The 19,184-nt window shown below is 39.6% G+C and overlaps 1 protein-coding gene and 1 pseudogene across 1 annotated transcript in view; one reads left to right on the forward strand and one right to left on the reverse strand.

The window, feature by feature from the left end:
* The window catches only part of LOC140351024 (serine/threonine-protein kinase 32C-like), a 238,271-nt gene that overhangs the window by 217,723 nt on the left and 1,364 nt on the right, over positions 1 to 19,184 (reverse strand). The window lies entirely within an intron of this gene.
* Positions 7,675 to 9,158, forward strand: LOC140351023 (keratin, type II cytoskeletal 8 pseudogene; annotated as a pseudogene).

Below are 19,184 nucleotides of genomic sequence, written 5' to 3' on the forward strand. Positions count from 1 at the left end.
TCGTAGGGTTCCAGTCTGGATTTACCAGGCCAGAAGAATGTGATGATCATTATCTAATTGTGATCTGATTCCACGACAGTTTGTTCTATAAAGATGATCTTATTGTGATGTTTCATGCAGCTCTCAAACTATCAAAGCGACACAATGCTTCAGTTGCAGAAATGTGACTCAGCCAGTCTCATGCCACTCACTCAACAAATACTAGTGAAAGAAAATGAAGCCGCCCAAAGCCACTAAAGCCACTAAAGCCACTAAAGCCTGTTAGACCAGTCATTGATGCTGCCGCTGAAAACCTACGAAAAACAACAGAGACAAAGGAGTTGAACACGTTGAACTTCCAACTATAATTACAGCTGCATTTCACCCTGGAGAGACTCAGACACAAAAGCAGAAAAGAAGTTTATTTGGCGCTCAGACCCCGGTGGAAGGCGTAGCGATCATGGGCACTCCATGATCTGATTGAATTAGATACCTTCCCCCCGGAGCCTGGAGACTGGTGGTGGTAGATGTGGAGAGAATAATAGATGCAGAGGAGGAGCTGGGGAGGTGGTGGGTCGCAGATACGGTTTGAAGCGACTGAGCCATCAGCCTGAGCGCTTAAATGCTGCCGCCTGTGCGTTGATTGGAGCGGGGAGGAGTGACTGAGAGCGTTGATTGGGGATGAGGAGCAGGTGTAGGGGCCATGACGCAGACGTCCCCTGTCCTTTTACCAATCCTTCTTGGCAAAAAACTGCATAACCTCTTTGGGATAAGCGCAGAAACCTGGAAGAGTCCATGGTGAAGTGAGGGATCTGACTCTCACAGACATGTGTTTGTTTTGTTAGCATGTGTTTGTTTTGTTAGCATGTGTTTGTTTTGTTAGCATGTGTTTGTTTTGTTAGCATGGATTTGTTTTGTTAGCATGGGTTTGTTTTGTTAGCATGGGTTTGTTTTGTTAGCATGTGTTTGTTTTGTTAGCATGTGTTTATTTTGTTAGCATGCGTTTGTTTTGTTAGAATGTGTTTGTTTTGTTAGCATGTGTTTGTTTTGTTAGCATGTGTTTGTTTTGTTAGCATGTGTTTATTTTGTTAGCATGCATTTGTTTTGTTAGCATGTGTTTGTTTTGTTAGCATGTGTTTGTTTTGTTAGCATGTGTTTGTTTTGTTAGCATGTGTTTGTTTTGTTAGCATGGGTTTGTTTTGTTAGCATGTGTTTGTTTTGTTAGCATGTGTTTGTTTTGTTAGCATGTGTTTGTTTTGTTAGCATGTGTTTATTTTGTTAGCATGTGTTTGTTTTGTTAGCATGTGGTTGTGGAAGAAAATCTGAAATGTGCAACGCTGCTTACGTCATAAGGCGCTGGTACAGCTGGCAGCCCGGTGTAAACGCTCTCTCTTCTTTCTCACACTTATTGTGCTTCATCTCCTATATTTTGTAAATATAGTTAGTATATTTTTTCTATATTACTGTACGATAGGGACACGCGCTGGAATAGTTTTTTAATTCAACTGTTTTTGACTTTTTTCGGCTGGATTTGAGCGTTGTTCGTTGCGTTCGTTGTGTCGTTGTGACGTGAGCTAGCTCCGAGCGAGCCCACCAGCCCACCAGCCGTGTCGTCGGTACACGTTTATATACACGTTTATATGAAAGAGGAACTTCACGAACGATCGGGACACGCACTGGAATCGCTTTAAATTCACTTGTTTTGACTTTATTCGGCTGGATTGACTGTTTTCGTCGTGTCGTTGCGATGTGTCTTGGCTCTGAGTCCCCCGGCTCCGGCCCCGCCCCCCGGCTCCGGCCCCGGCCCCGCCCCCCGGCTCCGGCCCCGCCCCCCGGCCGGCGCCGTACCGCGTTTCCACAAAGGAGGAACTCATGAAACTGCGGAGAACAGTCGTCTTACCCGGAGATCGTCACGTTATCCCGTCGCAATACTGACCTAACCTAATACTGATGTGCAATTCTGTCATATGTGCAATTGCTGTTGGAATTCATGTGCAATCCATGTGCTGTCGTGACACATATTCATGTGCAATTACCGTCGGGATCACATGCAATGGTATTTATTTATTTATTTGTCTATGGCAGTTTTTATTTATTTATAGGAGATCTTCTACTGAAAGTACCAGGAAACACTTTAAGACAAAAACTGGTTCACCCAAAGGACAAGTTGCCGACTCAAAAACAGAGCAATGTAGTTTATTCGATCCAATGCAGTGAAGAAAGTTGTAAAGAACGTTACATAGGTGAGACGAAACAGCCTCTACACAAGAGGCTTTATCAGCACAGAAGAAATACTAGTTCAGGACCTCAGAGCGCCGTGCATCTCCATCTTGAAGCCTCTAATCACTCGTTTGAAGACGGTGAGGTGAAGGTTTTAAGCAGGGAGAAAAGATGGTTTGAAAGAGGAGTCAAGGAAGCTATTTTTGTTAAAAAAGAAAGACCTTCTTTAAACAGAAATGGAGGGCTTAGGTTTCATCTTCCTGTTATTTATAATGGGATTCTGAACCCCTGGAAAGGTAAAGGACATTCAGATGCTAATCAGGTACTCAGGGTGGTCGAGCCAGGGTCTCACAAAGACAAAGAGGTTTCTAATAGCCCATTAAGATTCTGAATAGGCTAGCTCGGTAGATACAAAGGGGAGTTTCTGTTGAAACAAACAACTCTTTCTACTTCAGGAAGGCTCCTCCCAATGGGCGGGTCTTACCACAGAACAGTATTAATATCGGAGTTCTCGACCTAAATTCTGTTATTGACAATGACTCTTGGATGAGAGTCGAAACGTCTATTTTTTCAAACTGAGTCCAGATGACTACAACTGAAGCTTTTTCTACTATGGAACACGCCTGGACGAATGAGGGATTACACCGACATATTTCTACTGAAAGTGTTTTTCAGACTTCCTATAAGTGATCTGTTCTTCTGTATCTACCTCTGTATCTACCTGCGTTGCACCAATGAAATTTCCCCATGTGGGACAATAAAGGATTATCTTATCTTATCTTATCTTATCTTATAATATTTAATGGGAATAGTGTGTGTGACAGGTTTTAATGATGTTATACTTGTTGTAAATGTAAATTAAAGCTTTACACCTAACGAGTATTTATTTGTGGAGAAAAGTTATTATTTTTTTCAGGTTTTTTTTTATCAGTAGAAAATAACAGGAAATGACATCACACTAGTGAGTTTATGCATAATCTACACAAAATAAACACATTTTTGACCCTCCAATAATTAATTCAACAAAATAAATAATATGTATTTTTACTTTAATAATTTTGGCCTGGGGGTTGCTGGTAATTTCTTTAGTGTGATTACAAACAGGAAGTAACATTTTTTTTCTTTTTAAATGCTATTCTGGGATAAAATTTGTATATTATTTTAGATTTTTTTAAATTATCTTTATCTTAACTGCATTTTAGTTCAATGAATATTTTAACCTGTCATAGTTTCTTTACTAATCATTTTCTGGACTACACGCTAAAAACATTTAATCACAAAAGATAACGAAAATGAGAGAAAATTATGAACAATTTGTAGTACACTTACAAATGTCCACACAAATATTCTCAATCTTAAAGCCTTCACTCAGCATATTTACCTTTATTTCAAAAAACTAAACGTGCAAAATAAATCATCTTTACACATATCTAAAAACAAAACGCTGACGACTAAAATTATAGTTTTTTTAGGTTTTTAAATTCAAACCATATTACAATAAATTTCCCCTTCTCATTTCACCATGAAGAGTATTTAAAGACATGTTTGAGTGTGGTAATGTTTATTCTCTGCCCTCCATCCAGAACTGTAGCTTCAGGACTTTTATTAACATTAAAACGCACGACAAAATACAAAGTACTCTGTGTATTTAAAGGCCATCTGTTGATTTGGGCGAGCGAGAAAGCGTGGGGAAGTCTCCCATCGCAGATTTCAGTGGAACAAAAAAAAAAAAAAAAGCCTTTTCCCAGAAGCCCCGTGGCAGCTGGTCTGGACCGCGACCTGATTATGTTTGGATGCTTCTGCGCTGAGGAGGCTCTAATATCACATGTTAAAGTGTCTGAAGAATGGAGCTCATATGGAATGGTTTCTAGGAGACTGAAGTGTCCAGAGGAAGTAAAGAATGGACTGAAAGCAGGAAGTGACAGGGATGAAGGCCAAAATGTGGTTTATTTAGAGTCATTCTGGGCAATTAATCACATTTTAATTAGGATTCGGCTGGGTTTAATCGTTGATAATATGCTGCTTAGGGTTTTTAAATATAGAGATTTGCAGTAAAGTCAGTAAAAGCTTGTGGTTTGGAGCAGAGTTTGTACAAAATGTGAGATTTAGAGTATTCAAAAGGAAAAACACAGATAAAATGTAAGATTTAGCGTTTTTAAAAAGGAAAAACACAGATAAAATGTGAGATTTAGCGTTTTTCAAAAGGAAAAACACAGATAAAGTGTGAGATTTAGCGTTTTAAAAAGGAAAAACACAGATAAAATGTGAGATTTAGCGTTTTAAAAAGGAAAAACACAGATAAAATGTGAGATTGTACTTTGGAAATGTAGAAATGTGTCTATTGTTTTGTGTGTGAAATGGCAGTTAATAACAGTCTGTATTGTTTATGTTCATAAAATCAATACTAAAGGCCATTTCAATTTTATTTTTGAGAATAAAAAAAGGAAATCAAGATCAGTCAATACAGGGTTTTCTTTTTTATGCCATTTTCCCCAGCCCTAATTTAGAGTTCCAGAGTTAATCTGATGGGATTTGACTATTTTTAAAGGTCTAATGTGTAACTTTGTGGTGGAGTGTGTGCCACTGGGAGAAGTCATTGATTTGCCTGTAAAGTGCATTCAAAACGATTTGTCAAAAACGATCTGTCAAAAACAATCTATCAAAAACGATCTATCAAAAACGATCTGTCAAAAACGATCTGTCAAAAACGATCTATCAAAAACGATCTGTCAAAAACGATCTATCAAAAACGATCTGTCGTGGAGGAAAACAGTCCTCCACCAAGTCACAGGTCAGATCTGTGGAGAGACGAGCCTACACTCAGTAAGAAAGTATAATTTTTCTGAGATTTTCGAGCAATAAAAACAACTGCAATTCAATAAATTAGATACACATATCGATTGTTTTAACTGTGGAATATTTCTCCATTGAGACTTAGTTTAGTTTAGCATAATGTGTAGTGTTAGGGATCATCTCAAAATGGGTTGAAGCTGAAAAGACTTAATATTTTTCGTCTGGGGGGGGGGGGTTGAACCTACATTTCGTCTTTTTGTTGCTTTGAAGATTCAATACATCGTTGTGGCAGTAATTGTTTTGAAATGCTAAAAAACTATCAGCAACGAGCATTAGGCCAACATTAATATCATTATTTGGAGAGTTCATAACTTCTAAATATAAACTTAAACAAAGGATGTTCAGGGATGTTCACTAGAGGTGAGCAGGGTCTATTAAGCTACTATCGTTTTATCAACGCGGAAAATTTTATGTGAAGCCAGTCTTAAGTCTTTTGGGGGGGGAGGGTCCAGAGAGAGATGAAAAAAATTAAGTCTTTTCAGCTTCAACCCATTTTGAGATGATCCCTTAGTAGCATTTAATTTGCTTAGTAAAATCAAATAAATCAAATTAAAACAAACATTGTGATCAGTGTAGTATGTAAATCAATGATGAAAAATATATAATTATTTTTTTTAACATAAAACAACAAAAACATACAATATTATTCTTGTTTTTATGTTCACATCTCACTTTACTTTGCTCGGCAGCCCTTAAAAACACAATATTTCAGTGACTTTGAATCAGAAACGTGTATTGACCAGAGTGAACGGGGATGCTGACCTCTGACCTCTGACCTCTGACCCACGTCCACTCATACTGACTCGACCCAGTACGAGTGAAGCAATTATGACTGAGCAAAGAGTGGGGAAAAGCCCTGAACTTCAAGAAAACAGAAAACATGAATTAAACCGATTTGTAAATTTTAATTAATTCAGTTTTTGTAGAGACGCCAAGCTTAGTTAGCGACTACCACGGCCCCAGTTGCACCACTCGATTCGTCTCTTCCTCAGGGTTTGTGAGGGGGTTGTGGGACCTGTTTTTCCAGCATCACAATGTCCCAGGAAACGTATAGCTCAAATGTGAACTCTGCAGAAAGGTCCTTTTGTCTGGGAGCTTCTTTTTGTCTTGTTGATCCCTTTTGCTCTCTGATGTGACTATGAAGGAACACAAACATTTACCTTGGGAAAAGAAAAGACAATTGATATCATAAAAAGTAGTTCAAACGTCGTGGACACTTACATAACACTGTTTTTTTCGCCCGCCCATAAGTACAAAATCCACTCCCAATCTTCACAATCTTCAGAGATGCAACAGAAATCCAAAACATTTCAACTATGAGCTTAAGCCTTTTCTTTTCATCACTTTATCTCTTATTCTGACAGACAGGCGTTCCTGTTACACTGGTGCATCACAGATATGTTCACTCACTAACATCAGACATAATCAAAATGTAATCACAATTCTGAAAATCTTAGATCTTTCCTTCAGTTTCACATCTAATTATAATTTGTAAGGAGTCTGAGAGTTGCTTTCACTCACAATGTTTGCTCTTTATTAGAAATGCACAGTATATATAGCAGAAATATGAATATGATATTGGAATCATATAGTGAGACACGAAAAATATACATTGTACTTATGCCATGAGGTATAACACATAGAGAATATTATATTTGAATTGCATTAATGACGACTAGTAATGAGTCCCAAGAACACCAATCAGATGTGGGAAGGTGAACAGAATGTACAGAATATTCCTGCAGTGAAGTCACCCGTTTTCTTTTTTCTGCCCTGACTTTGGCTTTTGTAAAGATAGACATTCGATTTGATGGATTTTTACAGATTGCCAGTGATCACATCTGGTTCACGTCCAAGTGTCTCAAAATACATTTCAAAAAGCTCAATCGGGCTTCGCATATCGACTCATAGCATAACAACAAAGTCATTTTGTTGCCAAAATTAGGATAATGTCTCATTGTATTTCCCATCTCCTGCTGCACCTGTAGGTGCCGCTGGCTCTATCCTCCCTTAATCAGAAAGATTTTTACAGCCAAAAACACCTCATCTCTGATTGACTGAAAACCTTGGAAATGCCTCAATCTGCTGCGCGGCAGTTAAGTTAATCACAGTGGAATGCATCATGCAGTATCTGCACATGAGTTCTGATGTGGCGGCTTTAGAGTTCGTCTCTGAGGAGAATACAAATATACAAATGTTAAAGTTACTCTCTCTCTCTTTGATCAGCTCTGTATTTACTGAAACAATGCAAATCTATTTTAAATTCCGTCACCATGTTTCCACAACTGTGGAGCACTATTTTATGAGTATTGTATTTTTTTTTAATCTACATTTTAGATATGTATTAAATATTGTTGTTGAGCTCAGTTAAACCATTCTAAATATGTAGTGTTTGCCTGTGAGTGACGTTCTCTGTCAGCGGCTGACAGTTTTACACTTTAACAGGTGAATCCTGTTAACCAGGACCACTATCTCTCCATCAGCCGCTCTGAGGCTCCTCAGCTCAGAGTTGACACACCCTCAACCTGTTCTGCAGGTATGTCCCTAAGTCTATAGCCCACAGTGAGAGGACGGGTCGGCCCAGTGCTCCACCTCCCGCTTCACAGCATAAAAACACAGGCAGTGAACAGTGAGACACTCAGAGGCATCTGATCTCCAGTGAAGCGTCTCCACCCCAGCTCTCAGCCGCTGCAAACATGTCCAGGAAAGCCATGTCCGTGTCCAGCTACAGCAACAGGAGGTCTACGGCCCCAGCCACCTCAAGCTACGCTGTGACCAAGAAAAGCAACTTCAGCTCTGGCTCTTCTTACGGTGGTGGATACGGCTCTGGCTCGTCTTACGGTGGTGGATTCGGCTCTGGCTCGTCTTACGGTGGTGGATTCGGCTCTGGCTTTGGCGGTGGCAGCATGGGCGGTTCTACCAACTATGTGGCCCCTACCATCACTGCAGTCACTGTGAACCAGAGCCTGTTGGCCCCGCTGAAGCTCGACATCGACCCCACCATCCAGGCCGTCCGCACCAACGAGAAAGACCAGATCAAAGGCCTGAACAACCGCTTTGCCTCCTTCATTGACAAGGTGCGCTTCCTGGAGCAGCAGAACAAGATGCTGGAGACCAAATGGAGCCTGCTCCAAGACCAGACCACCACCCGCTCAAACCTTGATGCCATGTTCGAGGCCTACATCTCCAACCTCCGCAGACAGCTGGATGGCTTGGGCAATGAGAAGGTCAAGCTGGAAGGAGAGCTCTCAAACATGCAGATGTTGGTGGAAGACTTCAAGAGGAAGTACGAGGACGAGATAAACAAACGTGCCTGTGCAGAGAATGAGTTTGTGGTGCTGAAGAAGGACGTGGACGCCGCCTACATGAACAAGATAGAGCTGGAGGCCAGAGTTGACTCTCTCCAGGACGAGATCGACTTCCTGCGCGCTGTGTACGAGGCCGAGCTACGTGAGCTGCAGGGCCAAATCAAAGACACTTCTGTCGTCGTGGAGATGGACAACAGCCGCAACCTGGACATGGACTCCATCGTGGCCGAAGTGCGCACTCAGTACGAAGACATCGCCAAGAAAAGCAAGGCAGAAGCCGAGAACTGGTACAAGCAGAAGTTTGAGGAGATGCAGAGCTCTGCCGGACAGTACGGAGACGACCTGCGTACCACCAAAGCTGAGATCGCCGAGCTGAACCGCATGATCGCCCGCCTCCATAACGAGATCGAGTCCGTGAAGGGACAGAGGGCCAGCCTGGAGGCCCAGATCACAGAGGCAGAGGAGCGCGGCGAGCTGGCCGTGAGGGACGCCAGACTGCGCATCAGGGAGCTGGAAGACGCTCTGCAGAGAGCCAAGCAGGACCTTGCCCGCCAAGTGCGTGAGTACCAGGAATTAATGAACGTCAAACTGGCTCTGGACATCGAGATCGCCACCTACAGGAAGCTGCTGGAGGGAGAGGAGAGCCGGCTGGCCAGCGGACCCATCAACGCCACCATCCACGTGCAGGAGTCCAACCGGGGAGTCAACTCTGCCGGTGGAGGCTACAGCTCAGGCTCTGGCTTTGGCTACGGAGGTGGCTCCATCGGCAGGTCCACCGGCTCCTCCAGACGCTACTGAGCCGAGACCAGAGTCAAACCTGAGTGTTAAACTTAGAGGAGGACATTTAAACATGTGACACTTCATTCAAAATGTTTTCTGTCATGACTCTTCACTATGTTTAATATTCTTGTAAAGTTTTTAAGACCAGATTTATTTCACTTGTCAAAAATAAAAATAGATCTGAGATTCAATCCACTCGAAGTCCTTCTCATTTCTTACAAACGTTGCTCAGTGATTGGTTAAAATGCTTGAATGATGTGTCTGCCGCACACTACAGCAACAGTGCAAACAAGCTCATCAAATGTCAACCAAGCAGAATGTGGATGTTTATTTGTATTTCATACGGGACAGTGCACATTAATGGGTTTAGTCCAATATATAAATGTGCCAGAGTTTGCCGTGCGGGCTCGTTTTCCTCTGCGTCTCATTGGCCGGCTGATGGAGACAGGAACAGGACGTGAAACAGGCACGAAACACTCATGACAAAAACACAATGAAGATCAGGGAGATACAGCACTTTAAACGAATGGCTACTGCATGATGCTAACAGAGAAACGTTTGATATTGAGGGAGTTACGTGCTAAATTGAACAGCAAAACTAAAATCACAGGTTGAAAGTTACAATGAGCAAATCAATAAAGCTGCAAATACTGCAAACTGTCTTCATCAACATGTCCAGTATTTTCATGAATAGACAGTAGTAGTCTATAATATTAGTAGTATTTATTGTGCACCTTTGCCTCATTGCTACATAAAAACATTAAAAAGGCAACATAGAAATATAAAAAACATATACCATATTTTCCGGACTATAAGATGCACCGGAGTATAAGTCGCACAAGCCAAAAAATGCATAATAAAGAAGAAAAAAACATATATAAGTCGCACTGGAGTATGAAATGCGGTTGCAAGTGTGAAAATAACAAATAATATCACATATAAGTCGCTCCGGAGTATAAGTATAACTATATAAGTATAAATATAAGTATAAGTCGCACCCCGGCCAAAACTATGAAAAAAGGTGCGACTTATAGTCCGGGAAATACGGTAATAAAAAAACGGTCATAATGCTCCACTAGGTTTAATATCTTTTATAGAAGTTACACAGACTGATCTTGCTTTATTAAAAATGGCAAATAATCACACTAAGCCCATTTTTATTTTCAACATTGATTCATAAAATAGGGAAATATGGTAGTTTAAGATGTAATTTAACGTAATCGTTCATGAATTGTAGTAAGATTAGAGATTAGAGATGATTAGAGTTATTCCTTCTTTCATCTTTACCGTTTAATTACACCAGCCGCGCCACGCACAGAAGCCGTATATGAAGCAGCGTTTCTGAGATGATTTTAGAACGTCTTTCGGTGGCCTTTTTGCCGACGATATTAATTAGCCTGCGATGAGCCGCCGAAGCCGCTCAGCTCGTTGTCATTTTGAGCGCGGTCTTTGGCCGTGAAATCGCACTCCCGGCCGTGAAAGTGCAGAGTAATCAGTCCCGTGCGGTGATGATCGAGCCTTTCAGCGCGGTGACTCACGGCAGCGTCTTCAGAAATGTGACACAAAGAATTGCCTAAAAATTGGTGCGTTGCATAATGACTGAACGACCAAAGCTCCTGGCTCAGAATAATGAGAGATTCTGTTAATGAGAGATTCTGTTATGAGAGATTCTGTTAATGAGAGATTCTGTTAATGAGAGATTCTGTTATGAGAGATTCTGTTAATGAGAGATTCTGTTAATGAGAGATTCGGTTAATGAGAGATTCTGTTAGTGAGATATTCTGTTATTGAGAGATTCTGTTAATGAGAGATTCTGTTAATGAGAGATTCTGTTAGTGAGAGATTCTGTTAGTGAGAGATTCTGTAAATGAGAGATTCTGTTAATGAGAGATTCTGTTAATGAGAGATTCTGTTAGTGAGAGATTTTGTTAATGAGAGATTCTGTTAGTGAGAGATTCTGTTAATGAGAGATTCTGTTAGTGAGAGATTCTGTTAGTGAGATATTCTATTAATGAGAGATTCTGTTAATGAGAGATTCTGTTAATGAGAGATTCTGTTAATGAGAGATTCTGTTAGTGAGAGATTTTGTTAATGAGAGATTCTGTTAATGAGAGATTCTGTTAGTGAGAGATTTTGTTAATAAGAGATTTTGTTAGTGAGAGATTCTGTTAATGAGAGATTCTATTAGTGAGTGATTCTGTTAATGAGAGATTCTGTTAGTGAGAGATTCTGTTAATGAGAGATTCTGTTAATGAGAGATTCTGTTAGTGAGAGATTTTGTTAATGAGAGATTCTGTTAATGAGATTCTGTTAATGAGAGATTCTGTTAATGAGAGATTCTGTTAATGAGAGATTCTGTTAGTGAGAGATTTTGTTAATGAGAGATTCTGTTAATGAGATTCTGTTAATGAGAGATTCTGTTAATGAGAGATTCTGTTAGCGAGAGATTCTGTTAATGAGAGATTCTGTAAATGAGAGATTCTGTTAATGAGAGATTCTGTTAATGAGAGATTCTGTAAATGAGAGATTCTGTAAATGAGAGATTCTGTAAATGAGAGATTCTGTTAGTGAGAGATTCTGTTCGTGAGAGATTATGTTAATGAGAGATTCTGTTAATGAGAGATTCTGTTGATGAGAGATTCTGTTAGTGAGATATTCTGTTAATGAGAGATTCTGTTAATGAGAGATTCTGTTAATGAGAGATTCTGTTGATGAGAGATTCTGTTAGTGAGAGATTCTGTTAATGAGAGATTCTGTTAATGAGAGATTCTGTTAATGAGAGATTCTGTAAATGAGAGATTCTGTTAATGAGAGATTCTGTAAATGAGAGATTATGTTAATGAGAGATTCTGTGAGTGAGAGATTATGTTCGTGAGAGATTCTGTTAATGAGAGATTCTGTTAATGAGAGATTCAATTAATGAGAGATTCTGTTATTGAGATATTCTGTTAGTGAGAGATTCTGTTAATGAGAGATTCTGTTAATGAGATATTCTGTTAGTGAGAGATTCTGTTAATGAGAGATTCTGTTAATGAGAGATTCTGTAAATGAGAGATTATGTTCATGAGAGATATTCTATTAATGAGAGATTCTGTTAATGAGAGATTCTGTTAATGAGAGATTCTGTTAATGAGAGATTCTGTTAGTGAGATATTTTGTTAATGAGAGATTCTGTTAATGAGAGATTCTGTTAGTGAGAGATTTTGTTAATAAGAGATTTTGTTAGTGAGAGATTCTGTTAATGAGAGATTCTATTAGTGAGAGATTCTGTTAATGAGAGATTCTGTTAGTGAGAGATTCTGTTAATGAGAGATTCTGTTAATGAGAGATTCTGTTAGTGAGAGATTTTGTTAATGAGAGATTCTGTTAATGAGATTCTGTTAATGAGAGATTCTGTTAATGAGAGATTCTGTTAATGAGAGATTCTGTTAGTGAGAGATTCTGTTAATGAGAGATTCTGTTAGTGAGAGATTTTGTTAATGAGAGATTCTGTTAATGAGAGATTCTGTTAGTGAGAGATTTTGTTAATAAGAGATTTTGTTAATGAGAGATTCTGTTAATGAGAGATTCTATTAGTGAGAGATTCTGTTAATGAGAGATTCTGTTAGTGAGAGATTCTGTTAATGAGAGATTCTGTTAATGAGAGATTCTGTTAGTGAGAGATTTTGTTAATGAGAGATTCTGTTAATGAGATTCTGTTAATGAGAGATTCTGTTAATGAGAGATTCTGTTAATGAGAGATTCTGTTAGTGAGAGATTTTGTTAATGAGAGATTCTGTTAATGAGATTCTGTTAATGAGAGATTCTGTTAATGAGAGATTCTGTTAGCGAGAGATTCTGTTAATGAGAGATTCTGTAAATGAGAGATTCTGTTAATGAGAGATTCTGTTAATGAGAGATTCTGTAAATGAGAGATTCTGTAAATGAGAGATTCTGTAAATGAGAGATTCTGTTAGTGAGAGATTCTGTTCGTGAGAGATTATGTTAATGAGAGATTCTGTTAATGAGAGATTCTGTTAATGAGAGATTCTGTTGATGAGAGATTCTGTTAGTGAGAGATTCTGTTAATGAGAGATTCTGTTAATGAGAGATTCTGTTAATGAGAGATTCTGTAAATGAGAGATTCTGTTAATGAGAGATTCTGTAAATGAGAGATTATGTTAATGAGAGATTCTGTGAGTGAGAGATTATGTTCGTGAGAGATTCTGTTAATGAGAGATTCTGTTAATGAGAGATTCAATTAATGAGAGATTCTGTTATTGAGATATTCTGTTAGTGAGAGATTCTGTTAATGAGAGATTCTGTTAATGAGATATTCTGTTAGTGAGAGATTCTGTTAATGAGAGATTCTGTTAATGAGAGATTCTGTAAATGAGAGATTATGTTCATGAGAGATTCTGTGAGTGAGAGATTATGTTCGTGAGAGATTCTGTTAATGAGAGATTCAATTAATGAGAGATTCTGTTATTGAGATATTCTGTTAATGACAGATTATGTTAATGAGAGATTCTGTTAGTGAGAGATTCTGTTATTGAGAGATTCTGTTAATGAGAGATTCTGTTAATGAGAGATTCTGTTATTGAGAGATTCTGTTATTGAGATATTCTGTTAATGACAGATTATGTTAATGAGAGATTCTGTGAGTGAGAGATTCTGTTAATGAGAGATTCTGTTGATGAGAAATTCTGTTAATGAGAAATTATGTTAGTGAGAGATTCTGTAGGATATGCAGATGTCCTACCCCTGTTGCCATGGTGACCGGAATGCGGGCTAGGTGTTATCTACTGCCCATGTGGAGTTTTACACCCCTCAGAAGGAAGATGATGTAATAGTGACAACAGAGACGCTCTGAACTTTGAAAATAACTTTTCATCAAATGACTCCTTTTGGATTACAGAGAGTAACGATCTCTCCAAGACAAACGCTAAAACGCTGAAAGACTATGCGGTTTTAGTGGTTTTAATAGACAATCATCAGATTGCAAAAATGTGTCCACCAGATGACTTTACATGTACATATTGTGATATCGTGTTTAACATGTCATTTTTAACTGTTTCATAACTTGTTTTGTGGACAATTTTACCTTTTGTGTAACTCTTGTGGCCTGAAGCCAGATCTCGTCTCCTTATCAGCTCTGACCCCAGCGTGCATGCTGATTGGCTGAAGCCACGGCACCAAACCCCCGCGGGGTAAGACAAAAGGAAAGAGCAGGGAGTTACAGACCAGTACCATCCGAGCTCCAGAGCGAGTTCCATCCGAGTTTCTTTCGAAGCTCGACCCTCCATCCAGGGTCCCACCAGCAAGGTCCATGAGACCTTGGGAGCAGGCCTCGGGGCTAGTTAGCGTGAGCGATGCTACGCTACGGGACAAAGACTTTTCCAAGAGAAGCTAATGTTCCCTCCCGGAACTAAGAAACCTGTGCCCGTTTTTAAAAACGTGATTGATGCTGCATCACGCAAAATCAAGCAAGGACCTTTTGCAACTTTTCAAGTCCACAGCCTTTTAGACCAGCCACATCGGTGGAGCAGATGGCCTTTTCATTTGGAACGCCTCAGAGCCAAGGAGAACGCCTCAGAGCCAAGGAGAACGCAGAACCGATCCAGTCCTTCTTTGGCCAGACAACGTCAGAGCCGAGCTCCAGAGCAGGCCCTTGGACTCCACGCAGGCCCTTGGACCCCACGCAGGCCCTTGGACTCCACGCAGGCCCTTGGACCCCAAGCAGGCCCTTGGACCCCAAGCAGGCCCGTCTCCTCAGGATCACAGCTTCTGGTTCCGTTCGTATGAATGCACTTCACAGGCTGAATTTCATCTTAGACTTAACTCTAACACACACCTAGATAGATCTAGAGCCATCATGTCTAGTGTTTTCCATCTGTTATCGACTCATTTGCATATTCCTAATTCATATTTATCTGTTTAATTATTTGGTCATTAAATCTTCATAACCCACATTTGGTTAAGTGTTCCTTCATTTCCAGAAAAGGGGTCAATGTCACGGTTACATTCTCAAACCTTTAGATCAACGAGCAAATTAATTTCTAATTAATTAATTAATCTAGATATCTGATTTTAGAGTTGTTAAATTGCCGATTATCCGGCTGGTGCCCCATTCTTCTCTTAAAAATACGATTCAAACTTACCCACATTTAGGCAGTGTGTCATGTTTGAATTCTTGAACAATTCTTTAATCACTATCAAACCTGAATGCCCCGCCCCCTTCACAAGTGGGTGGACATTCATAACCTTACAGTACTTGTACTAGTATGTTACCCTACAATTCTATTAGTGAGAGATTCTGTTACTGAGAGATTCTGTTACTGAGAGATTCTGTTAGTGAGAGATTCTGTTAGTGAGAGATTCTGTTAGTGAGAGATTATGTTAATGAGAGATTCCAAAGACGAAGCTCGTGATTGTTGGATTTGTGACGGTCGCGAAGACCAAATAAACAGACTGTGATGTTTGAGACGCGATTGCGCAAAGGGAACGTCTGCAACCGCGGCGTAACCAGGTGTCAAATTTCAACGTTAAGATTGTTGTGAGGAAAAAACATGACCAAACGACAGTGAAATCTTACATTTTCATTCCTTTTCGGGCTCTGACACGTCACTGTTCCTCAAGTTTGTGACCAAATAAAACAAAAGAAGGCTAAATTTGAAAATAGCAGCCAAATAAAAACAGTTATATACGTTTAGGTAAATTTTTGCACGATAGATTGAGCTAAAAAGACGAAATTTTGCTTCTAAAACAGTCACAATTAGCATTTTTTTGGTTGGAATCATCCCGATTATCGATTAACCTAATAATCTTGACATCCGTAGTTTTGACTCAGATATTAAAATCGTGAGAGACCATGTTAACGTAACGGTATACAGTAAATACAGTTTTAATGGGGATTTACGTAACTTTTTTATAACTTGTAACTTGTTTAAGCCCTGGGTTTGTCTTAATACTATAGCAACATTATTAATTAATAGTACAGTCAAATATTGCGCATTATTATAGTGAATATATTCCACTTTGTGTACATTTGTGTATATTTGTTTACATTTGTGTATATTTTGTATGAATGTACTGCTGTTTCCTCATGTCATCTCTCCCGTAGTCCAAACCAGAGCATGAAAGTGTAACGTACGGCGATATTTACTCAAATGAATATATTAATGTTTTGAAGTATCCACATAATGATCTTCAGAAGATATGATGTCATCGAACAGAACGAGTTTGTATTATAATCAAGGTTTTCCATTTTTTACTTCAGAATCAGCTCTTTGTGCGGCATTTCAATCCAAAACAACATTTAAATGGCACATATATTCAGAACATTGACGTCGTTATGGTTATTTGAATCGTCCGCACACCGCAGTTTGAGTTTGTCAGTTTGTGAAAAGAGCAACGGAGACGGAGATGACCACACCCACAAAAAAACAGAATAAAAACAACAAACCAACCAATGTACTACAGATACCTGCCTCATAGAGTACATTTATATGATTATTCCATGTGTAAAAATGTAGAATTTATATTGCGAGTCAAGGGAATCAAGGGACAAAACAAAATTCAAAAATTTCCCATTCCATCTAAAACACTCTAATTTCAACAACAACAACAACAACAACAACAACAACAACAACATGTAGGCCAAGATATGAAGAAGAAAATGCACTGTAAATATTAAATAACACAAAAATAACAGCCTCAAATCCTCTCATAGAACAGTCAGAGCGTGGCCACTATTCAAAGTATTTTTTAACTAATTTGAACTGTCACTATTCAAAGTATTTTTTAAAGTAATATCTTACTTCTGACACCTCTCTGAACGCATAAACCACAACACTCAAAAGTAAAGTAATAAAGTAAATAAAGACCTGTGTATATTTGTATATGAACAGGACAAATACAATGACAGCAGTGTTGGAAAGTAACACATACTTTTTTCCTTTTTCTTTTTATAAACTATATTCCTGTACATATACTTTGCAGTTACTTTTCCCAAATCAAACGCGTTACTTCATCACACAATTTATATTCAGAACTCATATTTCAGACTGCACAGAAGAATAAGATAAGAAACACTTTTGCTTTAATCAGTGATAAAATAAACGCATTAAACAAACATACAGCTGTCTTCATCTTAAATTGTGTGTTTTTTTGTTATTTTTTTACACTATAATATAAATGCAACTCTACGTGGAAGTATTCTAAGTGGCTTACAGTACTAGTATTTTCCCGCGTAACACAACACGTCACAGAATAGCTCACACTTCAACGCAGATTTCAGTATTTCATAACAAAAGTACTCTTCCCAACACCGTCTCCTCTCAGCTTCAGCATCACGCCGCATCATCCATCACCATCTCCTCATCATCACTTCATCATCATCATCTCATCATCACCATCATCTCCTCATCATCATCTCCTCATCATCATCTCATCATCATTGTCTCATCATCATCTCCTCATCATCATCTCCTCATCACCATCATCTCCTCATCACCATCATCTCCTCATCATCATCTCCCCATCACCGTCTCCTCATCATCATCTCCTCATCATCATCATCTCTTCATCATCATCTCATCATCATCATCTCCTCATCACCATCTCCTCAACATCATCTCTTCATCATCATCTCCACATCATCATCTCCTCATCACCATCTCATCATCATCTCCTCATCACCATCTCCTCAACATCATCTCTTCATCATCATCTCATCATCATCTCCTCATCACCATCTCATCATCATCTCCTCATCATCATCTCCCCATCACCATCTCCTCATCACCATCATCTCCTCATCATCATCTCCTCATCACCATCTCCTCAACATCATCTCTTCATCATCATCTCCTCATCATCATCTCCTCATCACCATCTCATCATCATCTCCTCATCATCATCTCCCCATCACCATCTCCTCATCACCATCATCTCCTCATCATCATCTCCTCATCACCATCTCCTCAACATCATCTTTTCATCATCATCTCCTCATCACCATCTCCTCATCATCATCTCCTCATCACCATCTCCTCAACATCATCTCCTCATCATCATCTCCTCATCACCATCTCATCATCATCTCCTCATCATCATCTCCCCATCATCATCTCCTCATCACCATCATCTCCTCATCACCATCTCCTCAACATCATCTCCTCATCATCATCTCCTCATCACCATCTCATCACCATCTCCTCATCACCATCATCTCCTCATCACCATCTCCTCAACATCATCTCCTCATCATCATCTCCTCATCACCATCTCATCATCATCTCCTCATCATCATCTCCCCATCATCATCTCCTCATCACCATCATCTCCTCATCACCATCTCCTCAACATCATCTCCTCATCATCATCTCCTCATCACCATCTCATCACCATCTCCTCATCACCATCATCTCCTCATCATCATCTCCTCATCACCATCTCCTCAACATCATCTCTTCATCATCATCTCATCATCATCTCCTCATCACCATCTCATCATCATCTCCTCATCATCATCTCCCCATCACCATCTCCTCATCACCATCATCTCCTCATCATCATCTCCTCATCACCATCTCCTCAACATCATCTCTTCATCATCATCTCCTCATCATCATCTCCTCATCACCATCTCATCATCATCTCCTCATCATCATCTCCCCATCACCATCTCCTCATCACCATCATCTCCTCATCATCATCTCCTCATCACCATCTCCTCAACATCATCTTTTCATCATCATCTCCTCATCACCATCTCCTCATCATCATCTCCTCATCACCATCTCCTCAACATCATCTCCTCATCATCATCTCCTCATCACCATCTCATCATCATCTCCTCATCATCATCTCCCCATCATCATCTCCTCATCACCATCATCTCCTCATCACCATCTCCTCAACATCATCTCCTCATCATCATCTCCTCATCACCATCTCATCATCATCTCCTCATCATCATCTCCCCATCATCATCTCCTCATCACCATCATCTCCCCATCATCATCTCCTCATCACCATCTCATCATCATCTCCTCATCATCA

Source organism: Eucyclogobius newberryi, unplaced genomic scaffold (assembly GCF_026437365.1).
Source record: "Eucyclogobius newberryi isolate DKJ021-1_F unplaced genomic scaffold, fEucNew1.0.hap1 SCAF_8, whole genome shotgun sequence".
In the NCBI taxonomy this organism is placed as follows: Eukaryota; Metazoa; Chordata; class Actinopteri; order Gobiiformes; family Gobiidae; genus Eucyclogobius; species Eucyclogobius newberryi.